This window comes from Triticum aestivum, chromosome 3B (genome assembly GCF_018294505.1).
Source record: "Triticum aestivum cultivar Chinese Spring chromosome 3B, IWGSC CS RefSeq v2.1, whole genome shotgun sequence".
NCBI lineage: Eukaryota > Viridiplantae > Streptophyta > Magnoliopsida > Poales > Poaceae > Triticum > Triticum aestivum.
In genome coordinates, this window is record NC_057801.1 from 290,693,399 (window position 1) to 290,703,055 (window position 9,657).

The 9,657-nt window shown below is 40.1% G+C and overlaps 1 long non-coding RNA gene across 45 annotated transcripts; it reads right to left on the minus strand.

Moving 5' to 3' along the window:
* Positions 1-1,747: 1,747 nt before the first annotated feature.
* LOC123069751 (uncharacterized) lies at positions 1,748-8,594 on the minus strand. Of its 45 annotated transcripts, XR_006432816.1 has the most exons (11): positions 8,046-8,593; positions 7,794-7,828; positions 7,623-7,681; positions 6,832-6,977; positions 6,650-6,746; positions 5,216-6,544; positions 4,665-4,753; positions 3,699-3,780; positions 2,774-2,908; positions 2,347-2,424; positions 1,748-2,078 (listed from the first exon to the last, which is right to left on the minus strand). It is a non-coding gene; the product is annotated as an uncharacterized lncRNA (long non-coding RNA). The 45 variants fall into 45 exon arrangements; XR_006432855.1 differs by having other exon boundaries at positions 2,774-2,871; positions 7,623-7,828; XR_006432859.1 differs by having other exon boundaries at positions 1,748-2,075; positions 2,347-2,420; positions 7,623-7,828.
* Positions 8,595-9,657: the final 1,063 nt, after the last annotated feature.

The window sequence follows — 9,657 nt, forward strand, 5'->3', positions numbered from 1 at the left end:
ATTCCACAACTCCTACCACCACTTTTCCACACTCGCTATATTTACTTTATTGTATCTTTATCTAAACAGTCCCTACTTTTATTTACGCATCCTTTATTATCTTGCAAACCTATCCTATCACACCTACGAAGTACCTCTAGTTTCATACTTGTTCTAGGTAAAGTGAACGTCAAGGGTGCGTAGAGTCGTATGAGTGGCCGATAGGACTTGAGAGTGTATTTGTTCTACCTTTAGCTCCTCATTGGGTTCGACACTCTTACTTATCAAAAGAGGCTACAACTATCCCATATACTTGCGGCTTATCAAGACCTTTTTCTGGCGCCATTGCCGGGGAGTCATAGCGTGGGGTGAATATTCTCGTGTGTGCTTGTTTGCTTTATCACTAAGTAATTTTTATTTGTTGTTCTGAGTTGTTTTCTATCTTTACTTATGGGTAGGAAATGCAAAATACCAAAAAAATTAGTTGTACCACTGAACCAATGGTTGAAGAACCACTCAAAATCTATCACACTCCTGAAGCTTTTTACTTGGATCATCTTCGATCCCTTTGTGCTCGTGCTGAAACCCCAACTAGCTTAGTTGAGGGCAGATCTTTAGATGAGCATGCTTGTTATGTGCGACACCGTATATCTGAAAAAGGGAAACTTTTACTGGATCAAATTCATCGTTTGCAATACTATGCTTGGAATTTATGTGAAACTAGTTGACCTGTTGCGCCAAATGGCGCAGAGACCTGCTTAAGACATGATGCCGATAAAAATAGTTTCATGCTACAAGAACCTTCAACTAAATCATGCTATTTTTTAAACATGTTTATTACGTTGTTAAATAATAGTCTGGGAAAAGGGAAACTTTGCATAATATGAATATGTTTAGTTTGAAAATATGGCCACTATGATGAGAGAGTAAAGTTGGCATGGTTGTATTTTTTTAGCAAGTTTGAAAACATGGTTATCACGATGAGAAACCTGGCCGTGCATCTTTTTCCTGCAAAAAAAAAGGGAAAAAGATAAGAAACCTAAGAAAAAACATGTATGTGTTGTGCATATACGGAGATATAGGGATTAGGAGGTATTAGGATAGCCCATACCTGCAAAAAAAGAGGGAAAAGGATAAGAAACCTAAGAAAAAACATGTCTTTGTTGTGCATATACGGAGACATATGGATCAGGAGGTATTAGGATAGCCCATATGTTATTTAGCCCAGCCCACGTAGCGTGATGCCTGTGGCCCGTCAGGAGTTGAATATGAAGCGACAGGGGGCAGATCCAGCGAAGACTTTCTATCCCCTTCCTTTCTTTCTCGGCTACTCAGCTGGGTGACAGAGGCGTTTCCTCAGCCGCCGACCAGTGCGATTTCTTATCCGTTGCGCCAAATGGTGCAAAGACCCGCTAAAGCCATGTTGTCGATGAAAATAGTTTCATTTTGCAAGGACATATTCAGTACTCGTTGTAGAAAGCCCATATATTAAACCATACTCTTTTGAAAATGTCTATCACATTGTGAAATCCAAGTTTGAACAAAAAGTGTATAACAATTGCACCAAAAAATTATATTTGTATAACACTGCCCATTGCGCTAAATGGCACCGAGTCCCATTTAAAACCATGCACTTGCTAAAAATATTTGCATTTTTCAGTAACTGTGTTTGAGCAAATACATACGGTAAGAACTTAGTAAAAGTTTAATTGATTGTCTGTTTAAGCTCACATAAAATGCAAGATGGCAACAACAGAGCACAACTGTATCATGTGCAACAGCAGCCAAAATTAGTTAGCTAATAAACTGTCTGAAGGGAACCAACCATTTCAGAGTAGTTTATTCCACATCTCATTCTCCTCGAAAATGAGCCCAAGTGGCCATCAACAAATACAATTGTTTTGATACAACAACTGTAAGAGAAATGAGTAACCATCAAAGAAACAAAATGTTTAAATTAGTTTTTTTCTAACCATGGAGGAGAGTTGCATGTGAACTTTATAAAAGAAGGCCAACGTCAAGGAACAGCATGTTGACATACTCATCCTGCTCTCCATTCTTGTCATCAGTCCCGGCAATCAGCTCCTGACCAACACCTTCTGCAACAACCACGACAATGCCCCTTATTCTTTATCCTTGCATATACAGGAACTCAATCAGGTCAAGAAAAAAAGATATGAATCAACTCTCAAGATCAAGTGAGATGGGTGCCTTCCATGTCTACTACCGCCAGGCTCAACACCAACTCCACATATCAAGCACATGTTGCCTTTCCACAACATGACAGCACTCTTCAAAGCAACAAACAAAAAGATTGGGCCTACAATGACGCCTCATTGCCTGAGAAGAATAAAAGAGGGAGCTCACCTTGATGAGTTGGAATTAGATGCACTCGTTATAGCTCGACCAAGCTGCGTCCATGGTCTGGACCGGCGCTCCCGCTGCCTATACAGTCTGTTGCGGGTTAGAAGACGTGCCCAGCCTCCTCGTAGGTTAGAATATAGTTTTATTCTAGATCATTATCAGTCTCGTAAACTTTTCAGCAGATGATGATGCAATCAAAACAATTCCAAAATAAATGATATACTGATGAGAAAAGGTTAGGATTCTGATAGAAATAGCCAGCCTTCTATTGGCTATATTTCTGAAGTTATTTTCTGTTATTGTATGAGAACAACAAGATTTATAGGGTGAAATTAGGTCATGGACATGCTACAACTTTTGTAAAGGGAAAAAGGTTCACCAAAGAACAATCCATAGCAAAAGAAGCATCCAATTGGATCCATTACATTACCCTCTGCTTGATTTTCTGACCAGCAGCAGGATCCTTTTTATGAATAAGCTCATAAGAAACCAGGATGACATCCTTCAAAGGCCTGGGTGTTTCTTCGACTTTTCCAGCCAAGAACATGCAAACAGTAGCGATTGTCTATATAGATGTTAGATTCAGACTTCATTTGCCCATTCGCCATGAAAAAAATAAGAATAACTGCATAACAAATAGTATAGAATACTAATATTCTATCAAGACATATAGAGGAAAATCACACCATTACCACTGCTGCTGCAGATAAGAACACAAGAAATCACATGCACTCCTATTTCAGTAAACACGCTTGGTACTACTTCATGGATAGGGTGATTTTCAAATGCTTTCACGTTCAATAATTTAAGAGTAACTGGGCCTAAATCAACTCTGCTGTGTGTTTGAGAGCTGTACCAGCCAAAATATTCATGATAAACCCTCAACCCCGCATAATTGATCGAATGGTGTGCCCACCTGTGAACTGCTATTTAGTAACAAGGTCTCAGGCTCTTCTAAACTAAAATCCCCACATCACACCAAGAGGATGTACATCTGTGCATCTTATCCTCATAGAAAATACCTACTGTTTATAACCACCCCGTGCAGTTCACAAAAGTACAAGTTGTTTTGACATCTACAGAGTCTGTTGCTAGCTTCAGCGCCAACTTCTATTGGACTGGAGAAGTACAAAGTGTATTATTAGCTATTAATGCCTCTATATGGAGAGAACAATCACCAAACTGGAAAACCATGGAGATAGAAACTATTTGTTATTTTTATATAAACTAAACTATGAGGCAAAAAACAGGATATTATAAACTCAAATAAAGTATCTACATGTTATAAAGTTAGAAGCTACACTTCAACAAATATTTAAAATTTGGACTATAGTTAGTCATTGGCTAACACTTACTCGTCTATCATTTTTTGCATGAGATTGACGAAGGTAAAAACGGTGACAGAACATAATAGATGTAGCAATTATCACTTGTGGCCTACATACAAATAAAAAATTCAGCATAAGTTGACAGTATAATTCCAGGAAGAGTTGTGGCATTATCTCCACGTGTAACAAAAACTAAAGATACGAGCACAACAATTTTTATCGCAATTGCAAACTATTAAAGATGTGATGCGTACCATGGAAGCCTTCAAGGGCCAAAAGAAAAAATGCATACAGACATGCATTGCCCAAAACAATTCTAAAATGCCAGACCACCATCATACAGGGCATATTTTCAGTATATCTTAACATTTCATATGATATGATAATTTATCGTATTTATGGAGAAAAAAACAAACCAGCAGTTCATTCAGAAAAAATGTGCTTGCCATAAGAGTGCTCCATAAAGATGTAAAATATTATCTTATCAGACAAACAATTGAATATCACTGGACTAAATATATGCTGGTGTAAAACAAAAACACATCAGGAGAAGCAATTACGATACAATGACAATATAAAGACGCATTTTGAAATATTTAACATATGGTTGGGTAAGTAGCACAACTCAGTGTTTCTGGATAAGTAAGGGACAGTCAGCCAACAGGCTACAGTATCAATAAATGCATAGAAGGACATAAAATATCTTACACTTTGAGCTACAGTATCGACATTTCCATAAGTTCTACTAACTCGTCACCAACTTCCTGAAGATTATTCCAAAACCCCAAAGCGAAGAATTTTTTTACTGGAAATATGAGATAACTGAATGAAATACAAATATAGACTATCCTATGTGGCAAAGTGTTTGGCATGTCGTCATGTAATGCTAGATGGCGCAACCCATTTATTTTAACTGGGTTATTTGCATATCAAGGCGTTTTATGTACAGCTATAGGTTTTATATAGCATTAAGTAGCAACGGGCACAACATACCTTAAACGAGCAATGGCCGATCAATAGCAGGAACAAACCACACAGATACATGTTATTTCCTTGATCACAGTAGCTAGCCTTCACATCACCTGCAAGAGAACCATTAAAATATGGGTCCAGAAATCAACCGGGTGAACGGCCTAAAGAAAGAAAAATACGCATGTAACTTTGCACAAGATATTGAATGAAAGATATGATAACATCAACCTACAAATACGACTATGTATGGATTAACAACTGAACTACTGTATGTTTTGAGTGAAAAACCAAAACTGCAGTAGTAAGATAAAAAATGTTCTCAAGGTCAGAGCAACGCATATTTTAACCAACAAAGATCAACAAGAACCCGTAATGTGACATATTGGCAACAACGATTGCAATAATTTATAATCATCCTTTCTATGGTGCTCACTTTCGTTTTGCTCCTGCTTCTTTTTGCTTTTACAAAAAAGAGGGGAGAAGTCAAAGAAGGAAAGGTGTCTGCACGCGCCGATGAATTGGGGCCGAAGGGAGGAGGCGGCATGGGGAGAGAAAGAACGGGTGAATCTCACCTTCGTGTGTTGCCGTCTGATGTGCTTGCCGTCGCTCGACGTGTGCGCAGAATCAGAACAAAGGTGAATCTATTCTGAACTCAAGGACACCCAAGTGTGACAAAATAAAGGGGAAGCACCAATCCTCCACAAGAAATGGTGCCAATAGGTAGAACATATTCCTTTTCATGTACTGTGGTGGAAGAATTGCAGAAGAAATCAGGCTCACCGATCTTGGAAGCGTCTGACAACTCTAGGGACATCAAGCCACAATATCTCCAACCACTCATAACCAAAACAATATGCCCTGTCTTCAGTTTCAGACTTCTAGTCACCGGAAACTGTATGGGCCAAAATTAATCTTCACAGAACATAGGAAATACTAAATAAGCAAAAGGATAATCCCTGGAAATGCAATACATGTTGCAAACCAAGCAGTTAAGCAAGGCCTTTATAATAGAGCAACATCACATAGTGTAGCTTAAAATCCGTACAATTAACTATGTTTCTCTTCCTCTTGCTGAAAATCACAATACTGCACATGTTCCTACCTACTTTGTGATCAGTGACCATGTGCATGCCTAAACCTGGGAGTATCATTCTTTTGTTTCCTCTGCCTACACACCTAAATCAAACCAGTAAGTTAGCACGCCATTTATTCATAAAGCAACACCACGTCAGTCTAATATTCCAAGAGCAAGAGCCTAAAATATTTCAGAGATGAGCAATTAAGATCATGCAATCAAAAATAAATGATATGATAATAAATCTATACAGTTTGTTATTCATTCATTTCCCTTCCATAATGATTTATCCCTAGTTTAATCTTGCACTGAAATTTGAATATAATGTGCGGCATGTATGTTTATGCACCCAGGCTAAAATCTGAAAAGAGAAAAAACACCAACATTAATAAATTCTTCTTTGGCAAAGTATTACATGGAGTAAGAGGTTCAACTATGTATGCATCAAACATCGTAAAGCACAAATATGCACTGAAAGAAAAATCACATGCTTGAACCTATACATCATATCTACCATTAAATAGGAGAGCACCACACCAAAACACAATAAAGGCCAGCCACCTCCTTCTCCCACCTTGCATCAATAAATAGTTATATATACAATGAAAGACTCCAATAATGAAAGAATTCCTGGTTAGGGTTGCATGAATGGTGCAGAAAGACAAAAAGGAAGCCTCTACTCACTCACATTTAATATTTTTGATCATCCATAGGAAGTGCGAGAAGAACATGTAACAGGTGTCAGCGAAAGAAATACAAAACATACCCTAAGTACACGCTTACAATCTCAGTTGCCAGCTTTTGGCAGACTCTGCTGCTTTCGGGTCTGAAAATTAGTAACATTTTAAAGGCATATCAGATCAAAATCTAGCAATAAATATATTCTCAGTTAAGAAAACCTAGAGAAAGTGTAGATAAAATAAATGTTTACCAATCTGGAGAGCTGCATGCACAAACAGAGGTCCAAGGAAGCTACCACCAACTCCAACTGAGACCGCATTTGTCAATGGTTTCCCAGTTGCTGCAACCTGCATTTCAGGAAGTAGCGGTGATTAAATCTTAATTATTTCTGCTACATTTGACAAGTTAAGAAATTTGTGTTTCAAAATTTACCCATGAGCCACAACTAAAAGTTTCTGAAAACTGCTTGCTTTTATCTTTAACGTCCCAAACTTCAGGGACCAGTCACTGTCTATGGCTGCATCTCTTGGATCCCTTAGACACACATAGAGCACTGATATGTTCTCCGTGCTATTTATCTGACAAACAAATCAATCAAGTTAACTGACATGTATTCCATCCGTTCCAAATGATATGTTATGAACTGTACAGCTTAAAATACAAAAGCCGTCAGGACTAATAATTGTTTTGCAGAATTATTCTTCGGGGTGATCTGTCAAGCGTCATAAAGTAGTTACATACAAACTTTAGATAAGCACCCAAGGATACATGGAATGGAAGACATATATACAGAAAACAAGTGGATGTCAAATAGACACATGTGATGTGATAGAATAACTGAAGACTAGCTACAGAGCAGGAAACTGACCCTTTCACCTTTAAACATAGCATACGTTTGGTTCCACGCTGGTATCGTTTTTGATTTTCAGTATCGGGAAGCGCTGCTCCATATATCTTCCCGAATACATGTTTTGTTTGGTTCTGACACGAGCGAATACGTAGCGGACATGATTCCGTATCCAGCCATGATCAGACGTTTTCATAGAAGTGAAGCGCTGTATTGGATAGCATCGTAACAGAAAACAGGAGGGCTGAACCAAACGACTTCTACTGTCTTATGAAAGTGCTGTAATCGGAAGCGGGACTTTTCCACCCAACCAAACACGTAGATGTTGTCACTCTTAATCTGAATCATTTGAGGCAATAAAAAATACACATCTTACTCTTCTGCTTGCACTCCTCGACGGCCTGATCCTTCTCCCTGTCATTGGCCGCCTCCCCTCTATGCAGCCACACCACAGATCCAGAACATTAAAATGATCAGCAGACCAAGCACCATGATAGCACCCACATAAACGATAATACACGTGTACCTAGGAAATAGAGCAGCTAACCTTAACGAGAACAGGGATGCAACAGATCGTAGAACCTGCAAAACAAATGGGAACGATCTGGTCAGAGCACAACCATGGTACAGTACATAGAAGCAAAAGAACACTTCACAAATATGAAGTTAGATTCTGGCACAAGAGAGGGATTTCATCGCCTCCAGCTTGAGCTTGCCTGCGGGCTGTCTTACATTGTGTCCGACTCAATGGCAAGGTGAGGAGGCAGGGGAGGGGGAGCAAAAGGGATGGGAGGAGGACCTGCGAGGGCGACGACGTCGGCCTTGCCTGCCTTGTAGGAGAGGACGCTTCTGGAGACACATGCTTGCACTCACCGGCGCTCGCTGTCGCCCAGCCGACGAGTCTCCCCCAACCTCCGACCCCGCCCACATCCGCTGCTCCTTCAACCCATGCTGCTTCCGCCCACAGCCGCCGTGCCCTTCATGGCATGTGGCCCTTCCCCCTTTTCCTCGGCCAGCTCTCATGGCTTCCATGGCGTCGTCGATCTGGGATGTCCGGTGCATCATGGTCGTCATCGCGCCGTCCTCCTCGGTCTATGGCGGCAGCGAAGATTCTGGATATGAGGTGGAGACGAGCGGCGCGAGAGGGGTCACGTGGGGCGAGGAGGAGGGAGAGAGGGAGAAGAGGAGGCAGCTGCGATAGGAGGAAGAGTGAGAAGAGAAGGGATGGTGGAGGAGGAGGAGGAGGAGGCGGAGCCCGAGCACGCTCGGGGTGGAGCACGGGAGGATGGAGGCGGTCGTGGGATTGGGGAAAGGGGTCTAGGGTTCCACGACCCACTGGAAGCATGCCGCACGCGAGGAGAGGATTAGCCAAAATCCTTTCGCACCTGCGCAATGTTTCACCCAGTCGATAGATGCCAGAAACGAGCCCACCAGTCATACTCTAAAAAACTTACCAACAGGTGAATATTAGATTTACCAGAAGTAAAGATCTGATGGCCCAGGCCAAAAACGAGGATGATCCGACGGTCGCGAATGCACTGTATTGTTTTAAATTTATGATATTACTTGTTGTGCTGAAAACCCTAAGAAACACCTTCCCTACCAATGTGAGTTTATTGATAATGGAATCGTATCTTCGTATGCTAAGTGTGTTTATAATTACTATCATGTTCAACAAATTGAAGAATTTGTTGCTTTTAAGGGTGCTTATGAAATTGCTTCTTTGATTGAAAAGTATGATGCTACTCTCTACAAATCTGAAAATTTTGCCATACTTGAATATTGTTATGATAATTATGCTTCTAATGCATATGTTAAACTATATATTGAGAAATTCTCCGCTGTCCAAGAAGAGACTAATATTTTGCAGGAAGCTATGGAAGAAGAAATTGATGAAACTGTGAGCTCATTGGATGAAAAAGATGATGAGAGCGAAGAACAAAAGGAGGAAGAGCGGATTGATCACCCGTGCCCACCTTCTAATGAGAGTAACTCTTCAACTCATACATTGTTTAATTTCCCTTCGTGCTTACCGAAGGATAATTGCTATGATGATTGCTATGATCCCGTTGATTCTCTTGAAATATCCCTTTTTGATGATGCTTGCTATGCTTGTGGCCAAGATGCCAATATGAATTATGCCTATGGAGATGAACTTGCTATAGTTCCTTATGTTAAAAATGAAATTGTTGCTATTTCACCCACGCATGATAGTCCTATTATCTTTTTGAATTCTCCTGACTACACTATATTGGAGAAGTTTGTGCTTATTAAGGATTATATTGATGGGTTGCCTTTTACTACTACACATGATGATTTTGATGAATGTAATATGCATGTGCTTGCTGCTCCTACTTGCAATTATTATGAGAGAGGAACTATATCTCCGCCTCTTTATGTTTCCAACATGA